Source organism: Ovis aries, chromosome Y, assembly GCF_016772045.2.
Source record: "Ovis aries strain OAR_USU_Benz2616 breed Rambouillet chromosome Y, ARS-UI_Ramb_v3.0, whole genome shotgun sequence".
Lineage (NCBI taxonomy): Eukaryota > Metazoa > Chordata > Mammalia > Artiodactyla > Bovidae > Ovis > Ovis aries.
In genome coordinates this window covers 10,370,451-10,384,159 of record NC_082741.1, presented here as the reverse complement: position 1 = coordinate 10,384,159, position 13,709 = coordinate 10,370,451, and the positions used below count along the sequence as shown (strand labels likewise).

Here is a 13,709-nt window from a genome sequence, read left to right as displayed (position 1 = left end):
CATCTATACCCACCACTGATACCTGCGAAGGATGCAAGGTGCCCCCGAAGGAGGGAAAGATCGAGTAAGTAGCCCCTGTATCTATCAAGAAATTGATAGACTTACCCACCACTTGAAGCATTACCCTGGGCTCGGCTTGGGTTATGGGGGTCCCAGAGTCTGGGCGCCATCAATCTTCATCAAGGAGAGAAGTTCCAAGGTGGGGTGCAGGGAGGAAATGTCCTTTTGGGAGCCCAGACCTCAGCCCAGTAAGGCTGAGGCCTTAGTTGCCTGGTGACAATCACTCGCCCAATGTCCCAGTTGTTGGCAACGAGGGCATGGCTTTGTCTGGAGCTGGGGGTTTGGGCATTGGCAGGCCCAGTGGCCCTCATGACTGCATTTGAAGCAGGCTCCTGGTGGTGGCTTCTGAGGAGCCAGCTTGTGTCCCGTGGCCAGCCACAGGGCTGCTACTAGTGCCTGGGTGTGTTTCCCAAGGAAGTAAGCCTGGAGGCTAGCCTGTAGTTCGGCTTTTTGTTTAAGCTTTGCCTTGCAGCTGGCTTTTCTGGCTTCCTCTCGGGTGTTATAAACCTTAAAGGCCATTTTACCAGGTCTCGGAGGGGGGTCTGAGGCCCATCCGCAACCTTGGAGAGTTTTTTTCTGATGTCTGAAGCTGATTGGAATATAAAACGGTTGGCTAGGGTAGTAACCCCCTCCAGAGAATCTGGGGCAATCCAGGTATAGGTGGTGAGAGCCTCTGTCAGCCTGTTAAGAAAGGCTGCTGGGTTCTCATCAGGGCCCTGGGTTATTTCATCTAGTTCAAGTAGGTTTATTACCTTGAGGGAGGTGGTCTCCTTTTGCTTCTATAGGCATTTTGCCATGCATTGAATGTTGGCTCTTCCTCTTTGTCCCTCCTGATAGTCCCAGTCTGGGTCTACATCTGGAATAGCAGCTGCTCCAGGTGGCTAGGCAGGGTCTGCTGGGTTAGCTAGATATTTTGGGCCAGCCATCACTTTTGTCACAGCCCAAATAGGCTTTCTCTCCTCTAGGGTAGTGGTGGACCCCAGAATGGTAAATATGTCCTGCCAGATAAGGGCATAAGACTGAGGCAGCTGGTGAAGTTTTTGATGTGGTTAGAGGAGTTGGCCAAATAGGAGCCTAGACGTTGTTAAATATGGGCAAGATATTGGAGTGAAAAAGGCACATGGACATGGGCGAGACCCTTCAGGCCAGCTCCCTGGTGGAGAGGAAATAGGGGAGTTGGTGGTAGATTGGGAGCGGTCTGGGAACTTGTGCGTGAACTAATCGGTGAGTCAGAAAGGGGTGGGCATGGAGGAAGGGGTGGATATAGAGGTGGAGCTGAGGGAGCAGCGGGACGCATAGTCACAGGAGGGCTGGGCTGTGAGGATGATGGGGGAGGAGTGGATATGGAGGAAGTTGGTGAGGACGATAGAGGGGGAGTTGGTGTAGGGCTAGGAAGGGCCATGGTTAGGAGAATTTCAGAAGGGGAACAGTGGGTATATAGGATGGGACAGGAGCACAACGGCCAGAAAACCTGTACACAGGGTACCTCGGACCATTTTCCCATCCTCTGGCAGTAATTACCTAAGTCACGGAGGATGTTAAAATCGGAAGTTCTGATTGGCGGCCGTTGTGAGCCATTATCTAAAGAATATTGGGGCCATGCATCAGAACAAAGGAAGGTTAAGCATTTGGAGTGAAATTTTCCAGAGATATGTAGAGTTCTGAGGTTGGCAAATAAACATTTTAGTGGTGTAGATCAGGGTTGGTTGGCCCTGGAGGCAGCCATTCCCATGGTGAATATGAAACAGAGGTCCTAGACCAATCATTAGCAGGGCTGGGAGTGGTCCAATCAGGAGTCTCTGAACGGGCCATCAACCTAGCAAGGAGAGAGCCACTCAGCCAAGACAGACATCTCCGAGATGTCTGGTGCCAAGGAATAGCAGGGCTGGCCTGCGGAGAAGGGGTACAGATGCATCCGCGATTTAAAAGGACCGAGAAACCCTAGGCATGATCACCATGGGAGCAACAACCCCCAGAACCCGACCAATGGAACTTACCCCATAGCCTGCCAGAAGGTTGCATGGTCCCAGAGGGGTGATGGGGTGACCTGGTCCAGCGCGGGCCAGACCCGAGGGGGCCACAAATCTCACTCATCACAGGATGGCCCCTTGTTTCAGGCTCCTCGTTGGGCACCAAATGTTAGGTAAAGATGACCAGGACACTGAAAAGAGTGTCTAACAGGCTTTTTAATGGTGAAGCGCTCCTGGGAGGGGTTCCCGAACCGGAACGGGGCAGGTCAAGGAAGTCTGCATCCGGACCATGTTGGAGGTGGCTTATATACATTCATTGAGAGGGATGGTCAGGTTAATGGACTGGGGTTCAGATAGGTCACCGGGCTGAGGCATCTCAGGTTCATAGGTCCTTCTATGTGGCTGGGATGGGGCGGCTTTAGCCGGCAAATTGTGCTGTCATTGGTCCCCGGGATCTGGGAGGCTTCTTCCATTATGGACGTCCCCTGCAGGCGGGAGGGAGAGGAGAGGCAGCCCATCTTGGCCCCCAGGGTCCAGCCTTACAATATTAACACATATATGTGGAATTTAGAAAGAAAGATGGTAACGATGGTATGAAAAGAGACACAGATGTATAGAACAGACTTTTGGACTCTTTTGGAGAGGAAGAGGGTGGGATGATTTGGGAGAAAGGCATTGAAACGTATAATATCCTCTAAGAAATGAATCGCCTGTCTAGGTTTGCTGCAGGATATAGGATGTTTGGGGCTGGTACGGGGAGGGAGAGAGAGATGGCATGGGGAGGGAAGTGGGAGGGGGGGTTCAGGATTGGGAACTCATGTACACCTGTGGCAGATTCATGTTGATATATGGCAAAACCAATACAGTATTGTAAAGTAAAATAAAGTTAAAAAAAAGAGAGAGATGGAGGAAATCTAAGTCGATTTTAACATAAAAATGGAAATATTTGAAATTATTCTGAGATTCAAAAACAGTTTCAAGACTCGAACATTGATATGTAAATACATAAACTTGGGCTGCAAAGAAACACCGTTTCAAACTTCCAAGAAAAGCTGAAAAATGGGATAAGACATGTGTATAAAGTAACTTGATAAGTTTTCTGATCCTAAATCTAAGACTTGTGAGCACTGAGAAACTGGAATGCCATGAATATGTTATTTAAAGTGCATATAACTGTTCATTTCAGTTCAGTTCAGTTCAGTCACTCAGCCGTGTCCGACTCTTTGCGATCTCATGAATCTCAGCAGGCCAGGCCTCCCTGTCCATTACCAACTCCTGGAGTTCACTCACACTCATGTCCATCAAGTCAGTGATGCCATTCAGCCATCTCATCCTCTGTCATCCCCCTCTCTTCCTGCCCAAAATCTCTCCCAGCATCAAAGTCTTTTCCAATGAGTCAACTCTTCTCATGAGGTGCTCAGAGTACTGGAGTTTCAGCTTTAGCATCATTCCTTCCAAAGAAATCCCAGGCTGACCTCCTTCAGAATGGACTGGTTGGAACTCCTTGCAGTCCAAGGAACTCTCAAGAGTCTTCTCCAATACCACAGTTCAAAACCATCAATTCTTTGATGCTCAGCCTTCTCCACAGTCCAACTCTCACATCCATACATGGTACAGGAAATACCATAGCCTTGACCAGATGGACCTTAGTCTGCAATGTAATGTCTCTGATTTTGTATATACTATCTAGGTTGCTCATAACCTTTCTTCCAAGGAGAAAGCATCTTTTAATTTCATGGCTGCAGTCACCATCTGCTGATTTTGGAGCCCCAAAATATAAAGCCTTACGTTGTTTCCACTGTTTCCCCTTCTATTTCCCATGAAGTAATGGGACCGGATGCCATGAACTTCGTTTTCTGAATGTTGAGCATTAAGCCAACTTTTTCACTCTCCTCTTTCACTTTAACCAAAAGGCTTTTTAGTTTCTCTTCACTTTCTGCCATAAGGGTGGTGTCATCTGCATATCTGAAGTTATTGCTATTTCTCCCAGCAATCCTGATTCCAGCTTCTGTTCCTTCCAGTTCAGCGTTTCTCATGATGTACTCTGCATAGAAGTTAAATAAGCAAGGTGACAATATACAGCCTTGTTGTACTCCTTTTCCTATTTGGAACCAGTCTGTTGTTCCATGTCCAGTTCTAAGTGTTGCTTCCTGACCTGCATACAGATTTCTCAAGAGGCAGGTCAGGTGGTCTGGTATTCCCATCTCTTTCAGAATTTTCCACAGTTTATTGTGATCCACACAGTCAAAGGCTTTGGCGTAGTCAATAAAGCAGAAATAAATATTTTTCTGGAATTCTCTTCCTTTTTTTCATGATCTAGCGGTTGTTGAAGCAAATGTTTAATAATTCTCTGTTGTCTGAATATTGAAAATATATTTCAAATGTTTCAAATACAAAAAAATAAATAAATAAAACTAAAGTGAAGTGAAGTGGAGTCACTCAGTCGTGACTGACTCTTTGTCACCCCATAGACTATACAATCTTTGCAATTCTCCAGGCCTGAATACTGGTGGGGGTGGACTTTTGAGGGGGTGGACTTTCCCTTCTCCAAGAGATTTTCCCGAGCCCTGGGATCAAACCCAGGTCTCCCACATTGTAGACAGATTCTATAGCAGCTGACCCACCAACATAAATAATATTTTGTGCTCTGCATAAAGGATGCAATATGGATAACTGAATTCAAAACAAAATCAGGTGTCTTAGGGGCTGTGCATAACCCCTCTTCTGTGCCTGGGAATCTGGCCCACTCTGTCTCTGAGATCCTTGGCATCCTCCTGGACTTCCCCCAGGTGCTTTTTGCCTGCCTCACCTTTCTGCTCAGGAATCCATGTTTACACTTACATGCCTGTTTACACATACCGCTTGCTCCATTGGTGAGATCCCTGGGCCATTTGCCAGGATGTCAGTGCTTCTGCTGCCCCAAGATCTTTGTACCTTACACAAGCTCTTTTATGTGTTCAGTGTCCATTCTTCCATCTCCCAGCCAGGCCAGTTCAGAGAGCTCATACGCGCATTTTTTCCAGTGCACATGTGTGCGCGTGCACACACACACACACACACACACAATTCTGAAATGTAGCTTTCACACATGGGGAAACATTGGTTTACTTGTCCAGTATTATGGATTTTGGAAGCACCCCTGTTTTTTGTCCCAATTAATTTTTTTCACTCGTTACCTGATCAAGTCAGTGCCCTCTTCTACTTCTATGATATATCCTGGATGGTGAATGGTACTTGCTCATAAGGGTGATTGACATGCAAAGAGGTTAGCAGGGTTTGACGTCCTCACTGTGGACAGTTGAGTGACATATGCCTGTGTTTTCTACTTCTGTCGCCTTGGACTGGTTCACAGTGCCAATCAGGTTGGTGTGATTCCATTCCCTGTGCTTTCCTCCAAGAAAGGACACAGAAGTTGCAAGGGAGTTTGAACTTGAAATTGATCATGCACCCCTTTTCCCTGGAACAAGAATTCCTTAACAACTTTCTCTTTACAGAGAGGCAAGACCCAAGTCCTATCACTTGGGTGATAATTTACTGACAATCATGAAAAGCTTCTGCATGGGTAATATCAGTTTAATGATCAATGCAAGAATACATTTGTAGGGGTAAAAGTCAGTGTATTTCAATCCTGAAGCAGTGTTTATAGAACACTTAACCAGTCAACCCCAAATCTTTCCTGATGGATAAAAAATTTCCTGACAGTTGCATTCCTGCAACATCTTTGCCCTCTGTGATACTAATTAATATTCTCACTTCAGCAAGTAATATTCTTGCCCAATGTGGATTACTGAGTTGGCTGGATGGCATCACGGACTCGATGGACATGAGTCTGAGTGAATTCTGGGAGATGGTGATGGACAGGGAGGCCTGGCATGCTGCGATTCATGGGGTTGCAAAGAGTCAGACATGACTGAGCGACTGAACTGAACTGGACTGAACTGAACTGATGGGTATTCTTGTTTCCACATGTGGATCACTGTTAACTATTCCTGCTGTAACATTCCTTGCTGTGCACAAATATCATGGAACTCTTTTAAAAAGTCCAATTCAAGATGTTGGAAGCACTTGATCCAGAAATTCACAGGCAATCTAACAAAGATCAACAAACTTTTTAAAAAATGAGTGAATACGAGCAACACAATGCATGTGTGTTGAATAGGGACGGGCAGGAACTCAGACAGCTATGGCAGCAGGGCTGTGCCTAATGGAAAAGCATGTGTGCATCATGAAAGAAGACAGGAGGCATAGGCAGACCCACAGGAAGAAACATCAACTCACATTCATGGGCAAACACGATGGAGACATCCAGGCTTCATTCTATACAGAGAAAACATGAACACATCCAGGGAACAGGAAGCAAATGCAGCTCAGGGTGATTGAGCCAGAATGCTCATGAATTCATCACTAATCTGCAAAGTTTCACATGCATTGATATTCAGTGGAAAAATACCTTACACAACACAGTCAAGTGTGCACTCAAATCTAATAGCACCTAGACTTTAGGGCCCAAGTGAAAGCCATAAAGAGACTAGGACACAAGTCATGGCAAGTTTCCAGAGAATGACCATCCAGTCAACCATCCACAGTTAAGTTTACTAACCAATTCATGATTATCTCTGCAGTCTTCACTCAAGGACAGGTTACAGCTAAAGCCACCCCTGGTCCTGAAGCACTGGTAGGAAATATTAGGCATTCGGGGACACTGCTCTAAACTGTTTTCTCTTTAACTTCTTTGCAATGCCTTGCTAAAACTTCTGAATGTGGATAAATGCCGTACAGTCCCTAGAATAAGCCCAGTCTAAGATCCTGAAGAATCCCAGGGATGGGGGAGCCTGGTGGGCTGCCATCTATGGGGTCGTAGAGAGTCGGACACGACTGAAGTGACTTAGCAGCAGCAGCAGCAAGATCCCGAAAGCCATGCCCCAATATGCCATCTCACACCCACTGCAGAGTTATTACACCATAGTTTCAGTTTTGTTTTGTTTTGAACTAGCACTGAGAAGGACAGGTACCAGCCTGAAAGGGCCTTGAGGGTTCTTTGAAGTTTATAGATTAAAAAAGTAAGGAAACATGTTTCCAGTGTCTCCTGGGCTGGTTGTTCAGAAATCACCCAGAGAAGGCCAAGCCTTGCCTTCTAGAACTGTAGCTGCTTCTCTGTAGAAGGGGTAAACTGGGGTGTAGATGTTGAAATGAGAAGCTGGCTCTGAGAAGGAGATCTCATTCAGGGCGTGTAGAAGGGAAATCCATAAACCCATGAACTTTCACGTTAAAAATTTACCCTTTGCCCTCCAAAGAGATGCTGCTTCAAGGAGAAAAGTTGTAGAGTGAGAACTTCATGTGGGACAGAACTTCATGTGGGACATCACCCTCAGGCATGTCCACGTTGGAACCGTGGTATCTGGGATGAGAAGCCAACACTGGGGGGACAGATGTTGAACTCTCCCTACCTCATTTGTGCCAGTCTGTCCTTTGCCCAATCCAGAGGTGGATGCAATTCCGGAAAGCAGTCATCTACTTCAGAAGGACCACCCTAAGTGCTGAGCAGTCCCTCAGTGAGCTCCATATGCTCCAGGTGTTCCCATTGGCCCTTGAACAGAGTGGTCACATAGCCCTAGATAAAGGACAGGTCCGTTGTGGTTGAAAACATTCCGTGCTGAGCCATTCAGCAAGGAAGAGACACGGTCACCAGAGGGCTCGTGAGAAAAATGTTATTTCTACACCTTGGCCGGATAGACAGCCTTGGGCAAAGAGCTTAAGCCTTCCTTGTGAATGCATGTAAGAATTAAAGATTTTAAAATTTAAAAAATAAAAAAACTAAAATTAAAAAATAAAATAAAATAAATAAAGAAAGAAAGAAAGAAAAAGAGATATTAACCACTGTGCCATAGCAGCAGCAACAGCAGCAGCATGGGACACAGAGCACATGGCTGGGTAAGTTGGCCCTAACATCCTCATTCCTCTCATTTCTGCTTCTGCACACTTTGTACCTAAACTGAGTTCCTGGGGGAAAAAAAAAAATAACAAAGTTCACATGAGCTCAAACATCTATGATGGGATGTGTTTTCCTTTGTTTATCTGTTTCCTGGCAATTTATTTTTTCCCTGGTCATTTTTGTCAGAAACTAATATTCTTATGGCCTTCCCATCCCGCACTTTCTCCCCAGGCCACAGCCGCCTTCCATATATCTTATTCCCCTACCCCCTAAAATGTTACCTGGAAATCTAGCTCTAGAAAGCGGATCTCAGCAAAGCTGACCATGTACTCATATACACATTCTTATACATATGGCCTTCTAGATTGATACTGAGTTGAATGTTAAGGCTTTCTCCTGTTATGTACTGTTAAAATCTGACGATATGTAACAGAGTGGACCCCTGGGGCACCACCTTCCAACAAAATTGCATTCCACTCTTTCGATCTCTGGCCATTTTTCACCAGACCCTTTCCATGAACATCCACATTTCCTTTGTAAAACTGCCAGAAACACAGTTGATGAGCCCCTCATCTTCTTTCTCCATCCTCCCCCACTCCCACCCCACAGTAAGAACTGCATCCCCTGACACAACCTCAACATGTGACTTAACCCCCTGTATAAATCTCCATGGACTGGTAATTACCATGTGGTAAACTGAGAATCCTACATGCAGCTGAAGTGTTTGTTCTGAGGACCTGTCCAAAAAATATGCAGACACATGCTAGATGCTTTTTATTTAGCTTTTGAAATTATTTCCGGTTTATTTGTGTCTCCTTGTTGATCCATTTCACCACCAGAACACTCTTCATTACTTACTTTCCCGTCCTATGCTGGCCACTGATCTTCACATGAAGCAGCTTCTTTGGTTTTCTTTTTTAGGTAAAGTTGGACACTCCATCATAAGTTTCCCAAAGTCAGGGGTAAGGGGGTTCCTTTCCAAACAGAGAGAGACACAGATATGTAAACCTACCCTTTCTGAAAACATTAAAGACAACTTTAATCTTTCAAGTTAGTTTCCAGAGGAGAGAGTCTGTGAACTTTTACATTTTCTCTAAGCACATACTAAAAAACACACATCCCAGTCTTCGCCGTAGAACTATTTATAATAGCTAGGATATGGAAGCTACCTATATGTCCATTGGCAGATGAAGAGATAAGGAAGTTGGAGTACAGATACACAAGGGTATGTTACTCAGCTCTGAAAATGAACACATCGAGGTCATTTCTAATGAGATGGAATGAACGTGGAGCCTATTATACTGAGTGTAGTAAGTCAGAAAGAGAAGAACAAACACTGTACGTTAACACAAATATACGGAGTTGAGGACCTTGTAGGTGGTACTGAACATCCAACATGCGGGGCAGCAAATAAGACACTGACATATAAAGAACAGACTTTGGTCTCAGGGGGAGATGGTGATGGTGGGTTAATTTGGGAAAATAGCCCTAAAACATTTACATTACCTCATATAAAACAGATTACCAGCACAAGTTTGATGCATGAAGCAAGGCAACCAAAGTCATGTGTGGCACAACCCAGAAAGACAAGAAAGGGAGAGCAGTGGGTGGAGGGTTTAGCATTTGTGGGGATATGTGTATAATATGGGTAATTAATGTTGGCCAATGTAGAGCAAAACCTGTCATGGTATTGTAAAGTAATAATCTTACAGTTAAAATAAATAAAAGACTATTCTCCATAATCCTGTACAGTGGTCAGTATTCTCAGAATAAGGGTACCAGGTGAAAGAAATTAAAACAAACAAACAAACAATTGTGAAGATCAAAACGGAATCAAATGATGGGTCAGTGGGGGAACCGTCTTGCACAAAGGAGACTCACAGACCTTTTGGAAAGGGGAATTCATGAGGAATAGTAGGTGGGCCCCTATTTAGGGGGGCCTGAGGGTGGACTTGCTGGCCATGGAATGACAGTTCAGAGATGTGCAACTGACTTAGATATAAATTGGAGTGACTTTGGCCTGGACAGGCCACTTCATCTAACTCAAGTTTCTCTAGTTAGAACCTGATTTTCACTACAGTTCTCTACCCTTGCTGTCTCTTGCTGATTCTCTCATGCCCTGGTGTCACTCTATTCCACAGAGTCTCACTTTATCCACAAGTGAAATAAATGACCCAAGTTCCTGGACAACATTTATGCCAATGCTGAGCCCCTGGGCACCTCACCTCCTGTCCTCCCAGTACCTCTCATGGTACAGCCTTCCTTGTCACATAGTACTGTAAAGGATTGGGCCACAGATCCTTTATAATGATCTGCCAGGGAAATGAGCAAGGTCAGCACAAGGCTGGCCAGACCATGAGCCCTCTCGTGCACAGCCAACAACTCCAACATAAATCACCAGTTCTGGCTCACTGGCCACATGGGACAGCAATTCAGCAATCCAGTCAGATCCAGTGAAGTTGTGGTCAAAGAACAAATTGAAGAAGTTAACGCTGCTGTTGTGGTGCCTGAAGCTGTATGCCTTACTTTCAATCCCGGGTACCACTGAACTGGAGTGGAATGAGATGCTCAGTATCCTGCAGGAAAAGGCATATGGGAGAAAGACCTAAATTGCTTTTCAATTCAACCTACACTTTTCTGCCCCTGCCCCCCAAATCCAGGGAGCTGCCTCTTACCAGTGATATTAATTAGATACTCCTTAATAATCATTTCATTCTGGAAATACCTATTCCTCCGAAAGGACAATGTGATCTTGCAGTGATGGGTGGGATGCCTGTATTCCTCCACCTGCCAGGACAAAGTGTGAGGGGGTGGGTGGTTGCCTGGGTGTGAAACCTGTTTACAAAAGAGCTGTCCTTTTCTGTTTTCATGGATAAACCATGTTCTCTCCCTCCCCAATCACTTCCCTTCAACAATCATCAGTTTCCCCTGCCTGACCTTCAAGTTGGTTATGAAGTGAACCATGTCTGCATCTTGGTTGCTCATCATAACTGGCATTTGGGATGGTTCATAAACTGCTGTAGGTCAAGGAGCCTCTAGATGCTAGAGGGAAAAGTGCTGGAAGAACAAAGCTAGCCTAAAGAGTAAGGACATCACACCTAATATAAGTATGCAACAGCAAGGACATCACACCTAATATCAGAGACAGATATGCAGGACAGAAACCATTACCCATCATCTCAAAAGGTAAATTTTGTACCAGAACTGCTAGATCTGTAAACTGCTCCTGCAATAGCCCAGGTTAAAAAAAAAAAAAAATTTAATAAGCACCACACCAAGGGATACAACTTCGACCCAGAAGCCAGGGATTCCCTGGATGATGGCACTTCTGTGTTCTAGATGCACCCTCCGCCTCTGGCAGTTCTTATGTTTCAGGCGAGCATGTGCCCTTTGGGCTTTCTTATTCATGGGATCCAACTCCAGCTGCAGGGCCACCAGTGCCTCCAGCACAAGCTGGTCACTCGGGGCTCTGGGCCTTGATGTTCTTGGCCTTGTTCCTCCGAGGACACCTGCTCCTGCTCCTCGTATACCACCACTTCCACCTCCTCCATGACGTCTACACCAGTAGCTGGAACTCCTGCCCAATTCCCGCCACCTCTCCCTCCTCCAAGGCCGCACCTTCCTCCACTGCCTCCACCCAAAATAGGGCGGGCTCCTCGCCTGGTGCACCACCTGGGGCCTGCATCGCCTCTGCCACCCCCACCAGACTGGTAGGCCCCAGGGCCCCTCCCTCGTGAAGACCCGGGCTCACAACTAAGATCCAGGATCCTGCGGTGCTGCCGCCCTCCTCTGGCCCCGTCTCACTCTCGATGCTGTTCTAGCCGTAGCCCCAAGCTGCAAACAAGCTGGACACGTGAGCACAGCAGAAAGCCCTCTCAGTCCACCCCCCGCCCTCAGTTTACATGGTACTAAGAGGTTACTTGCCCACAGCCAATGAGCAGGGAAAGGGAGACCCGCATGCACAAAACCCTGTGCCACCACGCATGCCTAGTATGGCAGCGGGATGGGGCTGAAATCTCTACCCTGATCTCCAGACCTCATCGAGGAACCAATCAAATGAAGTCTAAAGGCGTTGGCTCCTGGGACACGCCCCTTAGAATTCTGGGCCTTCTGGCAGCTGGTGACCCAGTGGCCAAACACATCCTAGCGCCAAGTGGGCGGGTCCATGCAAGCCGTTTGCTTGACGAACAGTGCAGCAGTGCCTGACCAGTGACTGGGATAGCCAGGCCACCTGCCGCTGCAATCATCCTCATGCTTGAAATTGCCTCTGGGGCAGCCGGCAATTCCATGTGCTCAGGGATCTACAAAGGTGAGACAGGGTTCCTGGGTACCTCAGGGACAGAGGTACTTACCTCGGATACAAAGAGAATGCCACGGGCAGGGGGTGGGGATGAGTAGGGAGGGGGCAGGGTGTGGGTGGGCTTACACGGACATCACCGCCGTGCACCTGCTGCAGAATCATCCCTAAACTTGTGCCTTATGCTTGAATAGTGGGAGGAATGCAGGCATGCTCAGGGGAAGAAGCAGAGCACTCTCCTCTTCTTGCTTTCCAGGCCGCACAATGCAGCCCCATGCCAAACCACCCTGGAGCCCCTGGCCTACGCTCTGGAGCTCCTGGCCTTTTCCCCTGGCCTGTGGCTTAGAACAGGCACCTGGGAGGCTAAGGTTGTGCGCATGTGGATGCACTTCGCAGAGGAACAGAGCTCCTCCTAGACACACACACACACACAAATACACACACACGTGACACAAGTACACACATGTACACACCCGTGTGCAATGCACAGAGACACAAATGCAAACAGGTGATTCAGAGACTGAACTAGTGGTTCACATAAAATGCATAAATTTCTTTATTTCTCACAGGAAAATGTTCATTCTGATTTCAGATGTGAAATATAAAGAAGTCCAACTTTCATGAAGGAGAATGATGTCTAAATTTTGATACAGGCAATATAAAGAACTCCATATTTCATGGTGGACAGTCCTTGTTTTATATGGGAAATACAAAGAATTAAGTATTTCAACAGGAAACAGTGGTGCCCAAAATTTCACTTATGAAGTAGACATCATTCCAATCCCATATTTGTTCCCCAGGTATTAATTACATACTTCATGTTGGTAAACTGTCACTGAGATTTTCATGTAGGAAATGTATACAATTTCAGAATTCAAGCAGGGAAGTGTATGCTCAAATTTTCATATCTGAAATATATAGAATTCCCCATTCATGTAGGAAAACGTGTCCACAGATATCGATATGTTAAACAGACAAGATTCCATACATGATGAAGCAAAGTATACAAGTAGATTTTCATGCATGAGATACAGGCTTCCTATTTCAGATAGAAATATCTGCACCCATGTTTTCACATGGGAAATGGAGAAAAATTACATATTTCGTGCAGAAAAATCATATTTTAGGTTTTCATCTGCATGAAGCAGGGCATGCAGGAAGTGCTCTAGAACAACCCAGAAGAATAGCATAAAAAGGGATTTGAGAGAAACTCCAGGATGGATGGAACCCCTATATACTTATGGCTTATTAATGTTGATGCATGGCAGAAACCATCACAATATTGAATAGGAATTAACCCCCAGTTATAAAAACAACAAAAACAACAACAATGACTTTCTTTTGAGAAAAATAAAAGAACAAGGGGACTCAATTCTGCTCTGTGGTGACCTAAATGGGGAGGAAATACAAAATTGACAGGATGTATATACACCTACACTTGATTCCTTTT

General features: G+C 45.8%; 1 pseudogene; it reads right to left on the bottom strand.

The window, feature by feature from the left end:
- Positions 1 to 1,289: 1,289 nt before the first annotated feature.
- Positions 1,290 to 12,424, bottom strand: LOC132658894 (testis-specific Y-encoded protein 3-like; annotated as a pseudogene).
- Positions 12,425 to 13,709: the final 1,285 nt, after the last annotated feature.